The 17006-nt window shown below is 38.9% G+C and overlaps 1 pseudogene; it reads right to left on the bottom strand.

The window, feature by feature from the left end:
• Positions 1-1038: 1038 nt before the first annotated feature.
• On the bottom strand, positions 1039-8520 carry LOC126085683 (pre-mRNA-splicing factor SPF27-like; annotated as a pseudogene).
• Positions 8521-17006: the final 8486 nt, after the last annotated feature.

The raw sequence follows: 17006 nt of genomic DNA, 5'->3' as shown, positions 1-17006 counted from the left end.
TTCTTCTTTGTTTCCAGCTTTTGCATTCCAATGGCCAGTAATTATCAATGCATCTTGATTGCATGTTTGATCAATTTCAGACTGCAGCAGCTGATAAAAATCTTCTATTTCTTCATCTTTGGCCCTAGTGGTTGGTGCATAAATTTGAATAACAGTCGTATTACCTGGTCTTCCTTGTAGGTGTATGGATATTATCCTATCATGGATAAGCGTTGTACTTCAGGATAGATCTTCAAAGGTTCTTTTTGACGATGAATGCAACGCCATTCCTCTTCGAGTTGTCATTCCCAGCATAGTAGACTATATGATTGTCCAATTCAAAACGGCCAATACCAGTCCATTTCAGCTCACTAATGCCTAGGATATCTATGTTTATGCATTCTATTTCATTTTTGACGATTTCCAATTTTTCTAGGTTCATACTTAGTATATTCCAGGTTTTGATTATTAATGGATGTTTGCAGCTGTTTCTTCTCATTTTGAGTTGTGCCACATCAGCAAATGAAGGTCCCGAAAGCTTTACTCCATCCACGTCATTAAGGTTGACTCTACTTTGAGGAGGCAGCTCTTCCCCAGTCATCTTTTGAGTGCCTTCCAACCTGGGGGGCTCATCTTCCAGCACTATATCAGACAATGTTCTGCTGCTATTCATAAGGTTTTCATTGGCTAATGCTTTTCAGAAGTAGACTGCCGGGTCCTTCTTCCTAGTCTGTCTTAGTCTGGAAGCTCATCTGAAACCTGTCCTCCATGGGTGACCCTGCTGGTATCTGAATACCAGTAGCATAGCTTGTAGCATCACAGCAACACACAAGCCCCCACAGTACGACAAACTGACAGACACGTGGGGGCTGTTTTCCTAGCATGTACAAACGGAAATAAAACAACTGTTCACACATTCTATAGTTTCTAAACATTTAACCACTGGTGGTTTCCATAAGATATTGTTGTCCTTCAGGGTTCTGAAATAGTTCAGATGCCTGATATTCTATGAAAGCCCAGCTCTCCTTTCTTTTTTATCCACCAAATTGATTTTTCTTTTCAGAAGTCTTGCTGAATGTTCTCTTTGTTTGCCTCTCCATGTTGCTGTTAATTTGATAGATTTCATTTTCTAGTTGTACAATAGCCTGTTTGATCTCATATTTTTTACTAACCAGGGATATCCCAGTCGACTCCATTTTCTTAATTCAAACCCAGTTGTTAGTTGCATGTTATTTCACTGCCAGTTTAAATTTTGATTGTGTTTCATTAACTTCTGGAGCTCTTTCTGTATGTTTTCAATCATATGAACTAGATTTTCATTATATACTTTCCAGGCATTGCACCCATGCTGTGACATTAGTTCCAGATTCTCAATTCGAACTGCTTGGTGTTCTAACTGGGACATAGAATTGTCTACACATTCTTGCCATGCAGTAATATAATTTTTCTACCCTGAGGAAGGGGCTGGAAATTCATATCATTTCATACTGAAAAATTCAATTGGTTGTCGAGCAGCCAATCTTTGAAATTCATTTCTCATTATGTCACTTCCAAAAGCAGAATAATCCAGGGCTGTTAGGTAGCTCGAGGAGTTCTTTGTAGATTGGTATCTGTGGGCTTTCTTCTGCACCAGTGCCACAGCTGCTTTCTGCACATCAGGCGCTTCATAACCCTGATCAAAATACACCAATGCATCCACCATAGCCTCTAGAGCCACAAAACGTGTGCCCACAGTTCTGGGAACCTTAGGTTCAATCGAGTTTTCTTTCCTTCCTGTCCGTTTAATAACATTTTGCTTTCTTCATGTATGATGTCCTTGATGTCATTCAACAACTCTTTTTTGGTCATTAGTTTTCAATGCCCCAAATCTGTTCTTGAGATGGTCTCTAAATTCAGGTGGAATATGCTCAAGATCATGCTTTGGCTCTCGTGGACTTGCTCTAATTTTCTTCAGCTTCATCTTGAACTTGCATAGAGCTATTGATGATCTGCTCCATGGTCAGCCCCTGTCCTTGTTCTGACTGATGATATCGAGCTTCTGCATTGTCTTTTTCCACAGATGTAGTCGATTTGATTCCTGTGTATTCCATATGGCGAGGTCCACGTGTATAGTTGCCATTTACGTTGCTGAAAAAAGGTATTTCCAATAAATAGGTTGCTTGCTAGTCTTGCGAATTTCTATCATGTGATCTCCCGTCTCATTTCTATCACCAAGGCTATATTTTCCAACTACTGATCCTTCTTCTTTTTTTCCAACTTTTGCATTCCAGTCACCAGTAATTATTAATGCATCTGGATTGCATGTATGATCAATTTCAGACTGTAGAAATTGGCAAAGATCTTCAGTTTCTTCTTCTTTGGCATTAGTGGTTGGTATGTAAATTTGAATCATAGTCATGTTAACTGGTCTTTCTTGTAAGCATATGGATATTTTCCTATGACTGACAGCATTGTACCTCAGGAGGAATGAAATGCTCTTTTTGATGATGAACCTCTCCACCATGGGTGACCCTGCTGGTATTTGAAACACTGGTGGCACAGCTTCCAGCATCACAGCAACATGCAATGTATGTCTATATATATACATATATATTTCTGTGCATGTGTATATATATATATAATGTATATGCATATCTGCATATCTAATCACCTACAAAAGAACATAAACTCCATGAAGACTAGAAACTGATTTATTATCTGATGTTTGTATTTGCATTTATTTTATTTATTTTGTTGTTAAGAATACACACAGCAAAAAAAAGAAAAAAATTTATTATTATTTATTTATTTATTTTTAAAGCATACACCAATTCAACAGTTTCTACATGTAGCATTTAGTGACACTGATCACATTCTTGGAGTTGTGCAAACATTCTCACCCTCCTTTTCTGAGTTTTTCCTCCCCCATTAACACAAATTTACTATCCCCTAAGGTTTCTATCTAACCTTTTGAGTTGCTGTTGTCAATTTGATCCCATATAGATAGTTCTTAAAAGAGCATAATGCTCAAGTTAGACTTTTTTTTTTACTAGTTAAGCTAAACTCTTGCTTTCTTTTAATAAGACGTCAGGGGATATTTTTGGTTTCAGGTTTAAAGATCATTGCAGGGCAATAGTTTCAGGGGTTCAGCCAAACTTCAAGGATCCAGGAAGTCTGCAGTCCATGAGAATTTGAAATTATAGTCTTCATTTTTTCTCCTTTGATCAGGATTCTTCTATAGAATCTTTGATCAAAATGTTCAGTAACCGTAACTAGGTACCATCCAGTTCTTCTGGTCTCATGACAAAGGGGCAGTTGTTCATGAAGGCAACTAGCCACACATTCCATTATCTCCTCCTATTTCTGATCCTTTACTTCCTTCTTTTCTCCAGGTGAATAGCAACAAGTTGTTGTGCCTTGGATGGCCACTTGCAAGCTTTTAAGACCCCAGGCACTAGACAACTAACTAGGAGGTAGAACAGAAGCACTAAACATGTCATTAGGCCAATTAACTGGGATGTCCCGTGAAACCATGACCTTAAACCTCCAAACCAAGAAGCCAAATCCCATGAGGAGTTTGGTTGTACATAAGCAGACTTAGGAGCTACTCTCTTTCTTTTTGTCATTGTTGTAAATACACTTATCATACAACATTGGCCAATTCAGTTTTTTACAGGTGCACAACTTGTTGTTAGGTGCCATTGAGTCAGTTCTGACTCATAGTGACTCTACAGAAGAGAGTAGAACTGCCCCATAGGAGCAGTTAGTGGACTTGAACTGCTGACCTTTCGGTTAGTAGGCAAGCTCTTAAACACTGCGCCACCAGGATTCCATGTACAACTTATTGACAGCACTTACAATAATCTGTCGTGCAATCGGTGTGTTATTTTCATCACCATTAACCCTCCCTTCCCCCTCCTTCATGCCCCTGGTAACCACTAATAAACTTTGCTGTTTATACATTTACCCTTACTTGTCTTTTTATATAAGCGAGGTCGTACAGTATTTGTCCTTTTGTGATTGACATTTCACTCACCATAACGTCTTCCAGCTGCATCTGTATTGTAGCATGTATCAAGATTTCATTTCTCCTTCTGGCTGAGTAGTATTTCATTGTAAGTATGTACCACATTTTGTTTACCCATTCACCTTTTGATGGCATTTGTTTCCACCTTTTGGATATTGCAAATAGTGCTTCAGTGAACATTGGTGTACAAGTCTCTGAGTCTCTGCTTTCAAGTCTTTTGGGTATATACCTAGGAGCGGAATTGTTGGGTCATATGGTAGTTCTATTTTTAGTTTTTTGAGAAACCACCACACTGTTTACCACATGACTGTACCATTTTGCACTCCTACCAGTAATGGGTAAGTGTTCCAATTTCCCCACATCCTTGCCAATATTTGTTATCAATAGCATCTGGCAACAGAACATTGCTCAGGAAAAAGTTCAATCAATTAAGAAATACAATCTTTTCCACGTGTGCTGTACCTGATTCCATAGTCTGTATTTTTTATTGAACTTAAAGGACATTTATGTAGATCATTTTGATTTACTTGATGTTGATCTCTAAGGTTAGTTGTTTACCCAAATAACCAGATATTTCTAATGATATATATGTACATATATAACATTTTATTTATTTAGAATTCAACCTCTATTTTTAAAAATACATTTTCTAAGAACATATTAGTCATTATGCAAAGATAGACATTCTGCTTTATGTTCTAAGTTTACTCTTTTCAACCTTAAATAGCATGACCCATAATCCCAGCATCCTGCTTCTATCACAAACTTCATGATGACAGAAATTTAATTGATACATCTCTCTGCCCCCATCATCCCAAGCTTGAGTGCAGATCTTCTTGGTCCATACTCAGGGTGATACTCCTTCCCATTTGACCATTTCATTGTCCTTTTTTCTGTTACTTTTCTAGTTCCATCTATATCTTGCTTGAGAGTTGACACAACTGTATTTTTTTTTAAGATACCCATTGACAATTATGAAGCTGTCCGCTTGTCAGAGGTCAGCAGAATCACTGAGTAATCCCTCTTGAAGTTCCTGTAAGAATTATATGATATGAACAAACATTCAAAGAGAATAAAAAAATGCCCAGTTTTCAGAAGATCCAGTCAGTCCATGAATAACCATGTGATGCAGCAATAAACAGCTTGAGAGCTGTCAACACAGCTGTCTGCACTGGATGCCAAGGAAACAGATTGTGCTAATGCAGGGAGAATGCATTCCATCACTTGGCATTAGGATCTTTTGATTATCAAAATGGAGAAGGAATTGACAGGCACCAGGATGACTTAAGCTGGCTTTATTGTCACCCCGTGTCAACTGGAATATTTTAAACACCCATTAAAAGAGAACCCTTTTGGCTCACTCAACTTTCTCCCAGGATCTCAAAGGCCCTTAGAAGAAACTGCCCTGATGACGGACGGAGCAACTGAGATCTGGGATGGGAAGATGACTGAAGGTGACTGACTGTAGATTAAGTGTTGAATCATTTTCAAAATCAGGTCTAGAGTCTGAACTTTCCGTTTTCTTCTTTCATTCTAGAACTTCCATGGAGACACACCCTGGCCAATGCAGTAACATTATATATTCCCTGTTGTATTTGTTGTAGCTATGTCTTCTTCTTCTTTTTTTAAAGAAAGAAACCATGAAGAAACTAAAACAAAAGAGCGGCAGATGTTAAAAGAGAGAGGCTTGTTCTGTAGGGTTTAAAATTCTGTCTGAGATTATGTTCCAACTCTTTCAATGCACCTGAGTCAGTCAATTACCTCCTCAACTAGCTGAATTGTAGAAGGAAGCAGGTGGTATTACAAGGAAGGGGATCCACAGTGAAATTCAAGCTTGCAGCAACAGAGTTTTCTGCAACTTAACACCTATGTTGGATATACTTGTGTCTGAAGTTGACCCTTGAGCCTGATGAGGTGAACTCAGGGCTGAATTCGTTTTATTTTTCTTAGTTTTGTGTCCTAAAGTTCATAATCTGTCATGACTCCATAATGGTAATGAAAGCAGCAGGGCTAAATTATTCTTATAGATTCCAGAACAATTCTAAGTAAGGAATCAGGAATAGTGAGTGTGTTGTTTTGCTTATTATCTCTCAGTTTTAAAATTCACCCTTCTCTCTGCTCTGGATGCTGAGGCTGGAAGTCTGCAAACTATGTTTTCCAGACATCCTTGCTAGCTGCGTTCAGGTCAAGTTCTGCCAATAGGAGGCTCTAGAGGGAGACTGGAAGGTGGAAGGAGAGGTGAGTGGGCTTCCTCCAGTTTTCCTGTTGATATAGTGTCACTTGGGCAGTGGTCATTGGCTCCAGCAGCCATTTGGTTTTAGCACTCCCATAATCAGTCTCCTTCCTTCTGCCATAAGCACTGTTACAGACTAAGTGGGCTCTTCCTACCATCTGAGCATTCCCAACATGAGGACCCTTGTGTGGGCTCAAAGGTTCTTGAAAACCCTACCCATTGCGTTTTGTTCTCCCAGCTCACTTTAACACTCATGTAACCAATTAACTGTATGAAATAGTGATGCCCCTTCTTGAATTCTGGCTGATACAGTAGCCAAAGGATTAACTTGGAACAGGATCTCAAGAAAGTTCAAGAGAGATTTTGGCTCAGTGTAAGGGATGGCATGCTAACTGCTTGAGGTGTTCCTTAATGGATGGAAACAGAACTCTGATCACTTTTTTCAGAAATGCTGTAGCATACAAATTAGGTATATTTTGTCTATAAGACTGGCAGAGATTTAAAATATTGGAAACTGTAGACTGCAGACCACCATCCGTCTGTCAGTTTGTCATACTGTGGTAGATTTTGTGGTGCTATGATGCTGGAAGCTATGCCACTGGTATTTCAAATACCAGCAGGCTCACCCCTGATGAGCAGGTTGCAGTCGAGCTTTCAGAATAAGACACATTAAGAAGAAAGGTCTGGCAATCTACTTCCAATAATTAACCTATGAAAACTCTATCAATCACAACAGATTATTGTCTAATATAGTGCTGGAAGACTGGCCTTCTAGGTTGAAAAACACACAGCGGCTGCAACAATGGACTTGAATATACCAGTAATCGTGAATATGGCACAGGAACGTGCATCATTTTGTTCTGTGGTACATGGAGTAGCCAAGTGTTGGAAATGACTTGACAGCAACTAACAACAATATGTTGTTGTCGTCAAGTGCCAGTGAGTCATTTCCAATTCATAGTGACCATGTGTACAACAGAACAAAACACTGCCTGGTCCTGCACCATTCTTATTATGCTTAAGCATATGGTTACAGCCACTGTGTCAACCCATCTCATTGAGGGTCTTCACAGCCTGTGGGTCATTGAGGGTCTTCCTCTTTTCTGCTGATCCTCTACTTTACCAACCATGATGTCTTTCTCTAGCGACGGAGCCCTCCTGAAAACATGTCCAAAGTATGTGAGACATACTCTCACCATCCTTGCTTCTAAGAAACATTCTGGCTGTACTTCTTCCAAGACAGATTTGTTTGTTCTTTTGCTCATTCTTCACCAACACCGTAATTCAAAGGTGTCAATTCTTCTTGGTCTTCCTTACTCATTGTCCAGCTTTTACATGCGTATGAGGTGACTGAAAACAACATAGCTTGGGTCAGGCACACCTTAGTTTTCAAGAAGACATCTTTGCTTTTTAACACCTTAAAGATGTCTTGTGCAATAGATTTCCCCAATGCAATGTGTCTTTAGATTTCTTGACTTTTGCTTCCATGGATGTTGTGGATCCAAGTAAAATGAAATCCTTGTCAACTTCTGTCTTAGGCTGGGTTCTCTAGAGAAGCAAAACCAGTAAAGTGTATAAATATATAGAGAGAGGTTTATATCAAGGAAACAGCTCACACAGTTGTAGATACTGGAACGTCCCATGTCTGTGGGTCAGGCTTCTTCTGATACATGTAGCCACAGGGGCTGGCAGACCCAAGATCAGCAGATCTGAGAGCAGGGCTCTTGTTCACAGGCTGTGAAGATCCACAAATCTCAAGGATCGGCAGGCAAGACCACAAGTGAGCTGGTAGCTCAAGTCCCAAGAACCAGAGATCAGATGAACAGGAGCCAGCTGCAGTACCCAGAAAAAGCAAAAGCCCCAAGCCTTGCCAGGATACCCACTTGTATTCAATGCAGGCCACATGCCCAAGGAAACTCCCTTTCAACTGATTGGCTGCCTAGAGCAAATCCCATCATGGAGGTGATCACATAATATCAAATCTCATCATGGAAGGTGGGGCCAAAATGGCAGAGGAGTCAGATGCTTCCGGTGGTCCCTCTTACAACCAAGATCTGCAAAAACAAGTGAATCAATTGTATATGACAAGCTAGGAACCCTGAACATCAAAGGCAAAGTTGAGGAATTAGATTGAGCAGCAGGCACAGGAAGAGATGGTTCAGAAGTAGTGAGGAATTGCCGGACCTGACCAGTTGGGAACCAGCAGGCCAGACTCACTGGCACAGTGTGAGTGCAGTGAAACAGTGGCACTCAGGATGCATTTTCCACATCGAAGAGACGGAGCAGTGGAGAGTTTGTTCATACCTCTGGAGTCAGCAAAGAAAGACACTCTCAGCATAAATACTTGAATCTAATCTACTGCATGGACCAAAAAACACCCCTTTGGAAAAAACTCTCTCCCTTTTAATTGACACCACCCTGCTCTGCACTGGGTCCTGAGTTGACATCAGTGATAGTCACTTTCCCTGGGATGGAAGTAAGACCTGTCATGCACCCTGAGCCATCCTCCCGGCCTTGGAGAAGAAACAAATTAACAAGTGGGGAAAAAATAATCTGCTGGCTCCCCTAAGCTGGGAATTCAGGGCAGAAACAGCTCCTTTGCCTAGGCACAGTCATAAGCACTCCATGGATTTTAATGCCTTTCACCCCTGCATAGACCTGTGTGGGCCCATTTCAACAGCATAGGCCCTCATTAGCACAGTACAGCAGGGTTTATATTTGAAGTCAAACTTCAAGTGTTTCAGCTATATGGTGCAGAGGAAGGTTCATGATGTCTGACACCACTCTGCTGATAAATCAGGGTCCTCACCTACCCACATCAGGGGCCTAAGGACTGGTGGCTTCACTCATGCCACCTAGTCACCCTCGACAGGAGTCCAAGTATAAGTGGTACCTCCCAGTCCTTATAGCCAACAGTATTGGGTGCCCACAGTCCAGCTGCAAAACCCACCCACCTAGGTGCTCTAGGACACAGGGACATGCTTTCCTCACAGACATTCAGGGGCAGTCGTCAGTCCCCTGCCTTGCCCAGCATGTGACACATACTGCAGCCAGATACCTATATGTATGCCAACCACCCCTACAGTCTAAGTCTGTAGGTGAGAACCTACACCGCGCACTTGGTGACCAACTACCTGGACACCTGAGCTGAACCCGTACAAGAAAAATAAACAGACTCCTGGGCTCATATACCTAGTAACAGCTCTACCCACCTGGTGACTGGACATTAGACATTCAAAGGCACCAAAAATCAAGCTAGCTCACTCAAGCAGCCTATTTGAGCATATCAAAACCAAACAAGAAGCCAAGACACAGTAAGCAAACGTAAAATAAATAAATACAATAACTTATTGATGACTTGGAGAAAACCCTCAATATCAAATCACATAAAGAGGCAGACCATGATAGATTAAGAAAGCTCCCAAAACAAAGAATCGAGACATCTCCTAGATGAAGAAAACTTCCTGGAACAACCAGAGGTAGAATACAAAATATTAATATATGGAACTCTTCAAGAGATCAGGATGGAGATCAAGCAAAATGCAGAACAAGCCATGGAACACACAGACATAGCATTAGAGGAACTTAAGAAGGTTAGACAAAAGCATAATGACAAATTTAACAGGTAGCAAGAACCCATAGAGAAATAGCAAATAGAAATTCAAAAGATTAACAATAAAATTTCAGAATTAGAAAGCTCAGTAAAGTCATAGGAACATAATTAAGGAAATGGAAGTCAGAATTAGTGAGATTGAAGATCTAAGCATTTTACACCAATACATTTGAGGAAAAATCAGATAAAAGAATTAGAAAAAATGAAGAAACCCTAAGAATCTTGTGGGACTCTATCAAGACAAATAACCTATGAGTGACTGGGGAGGGATATCAGAAAATACAGAGAATATTGCTGAAGATTTGTTGGCAGAAAATTTCCCTGATACCAAGAAAGATGAGAAGTTATCTATCCAAGATGCTCATCGAATCCCACAAAAAGTAGATCCCAAAAGAAAGTGACTAAGACATAATCAAACTTGCCAAAACCAAAGATAAAGAGAATTTTAAGAACGGCTAAGGATAAACAAAAATTCACCTACAAAGGAGAGTCAATAAGACTAAGCTCAGACTACTTAGCAGGAACCATGCAGGCAAGATGGCAATGGGATGACATATGTAAAGCCTTGGAGGAGAAAAATTGCCAGCTGAGAATTATATATCCAGCAAAACTGTCTCTCAAATATGAAGCTGAAATTAGGAAATTTCCAGATAAACAGAAGTTTAGGGAATTTGCAAAAACCAAACCAAAATTACAAAAAATACTAAAGGGAGTTCTCTGGTTAGAAAAGTAATAACATCAGATAACAAGCAGACTAGAACACAGAACAGAGCAAACAGATATCAACCCAGATAGAGAAATCACAAAAATAAATCAAAGCTAAAACACTCAAAACAGGGAAACAGAGATATCATTATGTAAAAGATGACAACATTAAACAAAAAAAGAGGGTCTAGAAAAACATAGCCATAGATGTATCATATGGAGAGGAAGTCAAGGCAATACAAAGAAATGAAAGTTTGGTTTAAACTTAGGAAAATAGGGGTAAATATTAAGGTAATCACAAAGGAAACTAATAATCCTACACATCAAAATAAAAAGTAAGAAAACCATAAAGACTCAGCAAGTACAAAACAACAACAATGAGGATGAAAAGACAACATATAAAGAAAAATTACTCAGCACAAAAAATTAAGTGGAAAAAAGAAACTGCCAACAACACACAAAAAAAGGTATCAAAGTGACAGCACTAAACTCATGCCTATCAATAATTATGCTGAATGTAAATGGGCTAAATGCATCAATGAAGAGACAGAGATCCGTCTACATGCTACCTACAAGAAACTCACCTTAGACTTAAAGACACAAACAAACTAAAACTCAAAGAAGAGAAAAAAAAAATCAAGCCAACAACAATAAATAAATAAATAAAAAGCAGAAGTGGCAATATTAATTTCTGACAAAAGAGACTTCAAACTTAAATCAACCACAAAGGATAAGGAAAGATACTATATAATGGTTAAAGGGTCAATATACCAGGAGGACATAACCATAATAAATATTTACACACCCAATGACAGGGCTCAAAAACACATAAAACAAACTCTAACAGCATTGAAAAGCGAGATAGACAGCTCCAAAATAATAGTAGGAAACTTCAACACACCACTTTCAGTGAAGGACAGAACATCCAGAAAGAAGCTCAAAAAAGACATGGAAGATCTAAATGCCACAATCAAGCAACTTGACCTCATAAACATATACAGAACGCTCCACCCAACAGCCAAGTATACTTTTTTCCAATGCACATGGAACATTCTCCAGAATAGAACACATATTAGGCCACAAAGCAAGACTTAACAGAATCCAAAACATCGAAATATTACAAAGCATCTCTTTCAGCCATAAAGCCATAAGAGTAAAAATCCATTACAGAAAAAGCAAGAAAAATAAATCAAATACATGGAAACTGAACAACACCTTGCTCAAAAAATATTGATTTATAGGAGAAATTAAGAATAGAATAAAGAAATTCATAGAATCAAATGAGAATGAAAACGTCCTACCAGAACATAGCAAAAACAATGCTCAGAGGTCAATTTATACCAATAAATGCACACATCTAAGAAGAAAAAAAAAAAAGAAAGGGCCAAAATCAAAGAATTATCCCTACAACTTGAACAAATAGAAAGACAGCAGCAAAAGAAGCTGTCAGACACCAGAAAAAAGCAAAGAGTAAAATTAGAGCAGAATTAAATGAAATAGAAAACAGAAAAACAATTGAAAGAGGTAACAAGACCAAAAGCTGGTCCTTTGAAAAGATCAACAAAATCGATAAAACACTCGCCAAACTGACAAAAGAAAAACAGGAGAGGAAGCAAATAACCCGAATAAGAATTGAGATGGGTGATATCACAACAGACCCAACTGAAATTAAAAGAATCATAACAGAATATTAAGAAAAATTGTACTCTAAGAAACTTGAAAACCTAGAAGAAGTGGATAAATTTCTAGAAACACACTATCTACCGAAACTAACACAAACAGAGATAGAACAACTAAATAAACCTATAACAAAAGAAAAGGTTGAAAAGGTAATTTAAAAACTCCCAACAAAAAAAAACCCTCGCCCTGAGGACTTCACTGGAGAATTCTACCAAAAATGCTCAGGGAAGAGTTAACACCACTACTATTAAGGTAATTCAGAGCATAGAAAAGGATGGAATACTCCCAAATTCATTATATAAAACCAGCATAACTCTGACACAAAACCAGGTAAAGACACCACAAAAAAAAGAAAATTACAGACCCATATCCCTCATGAACTTAGAAGCAAAAATCCTCAACAAAATTCTAGCCAATAGAATTCAACAACATATCAAAAAAATAATCAACCATGACCAAGTGGGATTCACACCAGGCATGCAGGGATGGTTTAAAATTAGAAAAACAATCTATGTAATCCGTTACATAAATAAAAAGACGAGAACCACATGATCTTATCAATTGATGCAGAAAATGCATTTAATAAAGTCCAACACCCATTCATGACAAAAACTCTCAGCAAAATAGGAATAGAAGAGAAATTCCTCAACATAATAAAGGGCATTTATACAAAGCCAACAGCTAACATAATTCTAAATAGAGTCTGAAAGCATTCCCCTTGATAATGGGAACCAGCCAAGGATGCCCTTTATCACCACTCTTCTTTGACATTGTGCTGGAGGCCCTAGTCAGAGCAATTAGGCTAGAAAAAGAAATTAAAAAAAGAAAAAGAAATAAAGGGCATCCAAATTAGTAACGAAGAAGTAAAAGTATCTCTATGTGCAGATAATATGTTCTTATACACAGAAAATCCTAAAAAATCCATAAGAAAACTATTTGAACTAATAGATTTCAGCAGAGTATCAGGATACAGAGTAAACGTACAAAAGTCAATTGAATTCCTCTACACTAACAAGAGAAACCTCGAAGAGGAAATCACCAAATCAATATCATTTACAATAAACCAAAAAAGAAAAAACCCCACTGCTGTTGAGTCAATTCCGACTCATAGCGACCCTATAGGACAGAGTAGAACTGCCCCATAGAGTTTCTGAGGAGCGCCTGGAGGATTCAAACTGCCAACCTTTTGGTAAACAGCCATAGCACTTAACCACTACGCCACCAGGGTTTCCATCATTTTTAATTGTCCCCAATAAAGATAAAATGCTTAGGAATAAATCCAACCAGAGATGTAAAAGGCCTATACAAAGGAAATTACAAGCTGCTACTGCAAAATACCAAAAAAGACCTACATGAGTAGAAAAACAAACCTTGCTCATGGATAGGAAGACTCAACATTGTAAAAATATCTATTCTACCCAAAGTGATCTATAGATACAATGCAATCCCTACCCAAATTGCAATGGCATTTTTTTTTCTTTTTTACTGAGATGGAGAAACAAATCACCAACCTCATATGGAAATGCAAGAGGTCCCAGATAAGTAAAGCGTTACTGAAAAAGAACAATGTGGGAGGCCTCGCAGTACCCGATTTTATATCTCCACAGTAGTCAACACAGCCTGGTACTGGTATAACAATGGAAACAAAGACCAATGGAACAGAGTTGAGAATCCAGACATAAATTCATCCACCTATGAGCAGCTGACATTTGACAAAGGCCCAAAGTCCATTAAATAAGGAAACGACAGTCTCTTTCACAAACAGTGCTGGCATAACTGGATATCTAGCTGGAAATATATGAAATAAGACCCATACCACACACTATGCAAAAAAACTAACTCAAAATGGATGAGAAACCTAAATATAAAATCTAAAATGGCATACATTATGCAAGAAAAAATAGGGACAATGCTAGGAGCCCTAATACATGGCATAAACAGTACACAAAACATTATTAACAATGCACAAACACCAGAGTAGAAACTAGATAACTGGGAATTCCTAAAAATCTAACACTTATGCTCATCCAAAGACTTCATTAAAAGAGTAAAAAGACAATCTATGGACTGGGAAAAACTTTTTACTTACCAAAATCCAATCAGCATCTAATCTCTAAAATCTGCAAGATACTGCAGAACCTCAACTACAAAAGGTCAAATAACCCAATTAAAAAAGAGGCAAAGGATATGAACAAGCACTTCACCAAAGAAGACATTCAGGCAGCGAACAGTTACATGAGGAAATGCTCACAATCATCAGCCAATAGAGAAAGGAAATCAAAACTACAGTGAGATAACATCTCACCCCAAAAAGGCTGGCATTAATCCAAAAAACACAAGATAATACATGTTGGAGAGGTTGTGGAGAGGCTAGAACACTTGTACACTGTTGGTGGGGATTGTAAAGTGGTAAAACCACCTTGGAAATAGATTTGGCACTTCCTTAAAAAGCTAGAAATAGAACTACCATATCATCCAGAAATCCCACTCCTTGGAATATATCCTAGAGAAATAACAGCCCTCACACAAATAGATACCTGCACACCCATGTTCACTGCAGCACAGTTTGCAATAGCAAAAAGATGGAAACAACCGAAGTGCCCAACAATGGATGAATGGATAAACAAATTATGGTATACTCACACAATGGAATACTATGCAATGATAAAAGACAATGATGAATCCATGAAACATAACATGGAGGAATCTGGAAGGTGTTATACTGTGTGAAATTAGTCTGTCACAAAAGGACAAATATTATGAGACCACTATTATATGAACTCAAGAAAAGGTTTAAACACAGAAGAAAACATTCTTTGATGGTTACGATGGTGGGGAGGGAGGCAGAGGGTTATTCACTAATTAGATAGTAGACAAGAATTATTTTTGGTGAAGAGAAGGACAATACACAATACAGGGGAAGTCAGCACAACTGGACTAAACCAAAAGCTAAGAAGTTTTCTGAATACAACCAAACACTTTGAGGGACAGAATAGCAGGGGCCAGGGCCTGGGGACCATGGTTTTGGGGTACATCTAGGTCAATCGTCATAACAAAGGATATTAAGGAAACATTCTACATCCCACTTTAGTGAGTGGTATCTGGGGTCTTAAAAGCTAGCAAGTGGCTGTCTAAGATGTATCAATTGGTCTCAACCCACCTGGAGCAAAGGAAAATGAAGAACATCAAAGACACAAGGAAAATATGAGCCCAAGAGAAAGAAAGGGCCACATAAACCAGAAACTCCATCAGACTGAGACCAGAAGAACTAGATGGTGCGCAGGTACCACCAATGACTGCCCTGACAAGGAACACAACAGAGACTCTGTGATGGAGCAGGAGAAAAGCGGGATGCAGACCTTAAATTCTAGTAAAAATTCTAGACTTAATGGTCTGACTGAGACTGGAGGGACCCCAGAGGTCATAGTCCCTGGACTCTCTGTTAGCCCAAAACTAAAACCAAACCCAAGCCAACTCTTCAGACAAAGATTACACTGGACTATAAGACATAAAATGCTACTGGTCAGGAATGTGCTTCTTAGCTGAAGTAGACGTATGAGACTATGTGGGAAGCTCCTGTCTGGAGGCGCGATGAGAAGGCAGAGGGCAACAGAAGCTGGGTGAATGGACATGGGAAACACAGGGTAGAGAGAAAGAGTGTGCTGTCACATGGTAGGGAGAGCAACTAGGGTCAGATAAGAATGTGTGTATGAGATTTTGTATGAGAAACTGAGTTGAATTGTAAACTTCCACTTACACAACAACAGCACAATAAAAAAAAAAAATCTCATCATGGAAGTGATCACACCATCATACGGCTATCAAATCACTCAGGATCATGGCCCAGCCAAAGTGACACTTAACCTTAACCATTACAATTTCAATCTTTTCTCTGTTTATCATGCTGTTGCTTATTGGCCCAGTTGTGAGGATTTTTGTTTTCTTTATGTTGAGGTGTAATCCATACGGAAGGCTGTGGTCTTTGATATTCATCAGTAAGTGCTTTGAATCCACTTCACTTTAAGCAATCAAGGTTGTGTCATTTGCATAATGCAGGTTTTTCCAATCCTGATGCTCCATTTTTCTTCATATACTCCAGCTTCTCAGATTATTGGCTCAGCATACAGATTAAGTAAGTATGGTGAAAACATACAACCCTGAAGTATACTTTTCCTGATTTTAAACCACAGAGTATCCCCTTGTTATGTTCCAATGACTGCCACCTGATCTATGTACGGGTTCCACATGAGCACAACTAAGTGTTCTGGAATTCCCAATTTTTGAAATGTTATCCATAATTTGTTATGATCCACACAGTCAAATGCCTTTGCATTGTCAATAAAACACAGTAAACAGCTTTCTGCTTTCAGCCAGGATCCATCTGACATCAACTATGATATCCCTGGTTCCACGTCCTCTTCTGAATCCAGCTTGAATTTCTGGAAGTACCCTGTCGATGTTCTGCTGCGGCTGCTTTTGAATGGTCTTCAACAAAATTTTACTTGCCTATGGTATTGTTTTATAATTTCCACATTCAGTTTAATCACTTTTCTCAGGAATAGGCATAAATATGAATCTCTTCCAGTCAGTTGGCCAGGTAGCTGTCTTCCAAATTTCTTGGCTTAGACAAGTGAACACTTCCAGTGCTGCATCCATTTGTTGAAACATCTCAAACAATATTCTGTCAGTTCCTGGAGCCTTGTTTTTTGCCAATATCTTCATTGCAACTTGGACCCCTTACTTCAGTGCCATTGATTCCTGATCATATGCTACCTCCTGAAATGGTTGAA

This window comes from Elephas maximus, chromosome 11 (genome assembly GCF_024166365.1).
Source record: "Elephas maximus indicus isolate mEleMax1 chromosome 11, mEleMax1 primary haplotype, whole genome shotgun sequence".
Taxonomy (NCBI): Eukaryota; Metazoa; Chordata; class Mammalia; order Proboscidea; family Elephantidae; genus Elephas; species Elephas maximus.
The sequence above is the reverse complement of the archived record's forward strand: the minus strand, read 5'-3'. Positions and strand labels throughout refer to the sequence as shown.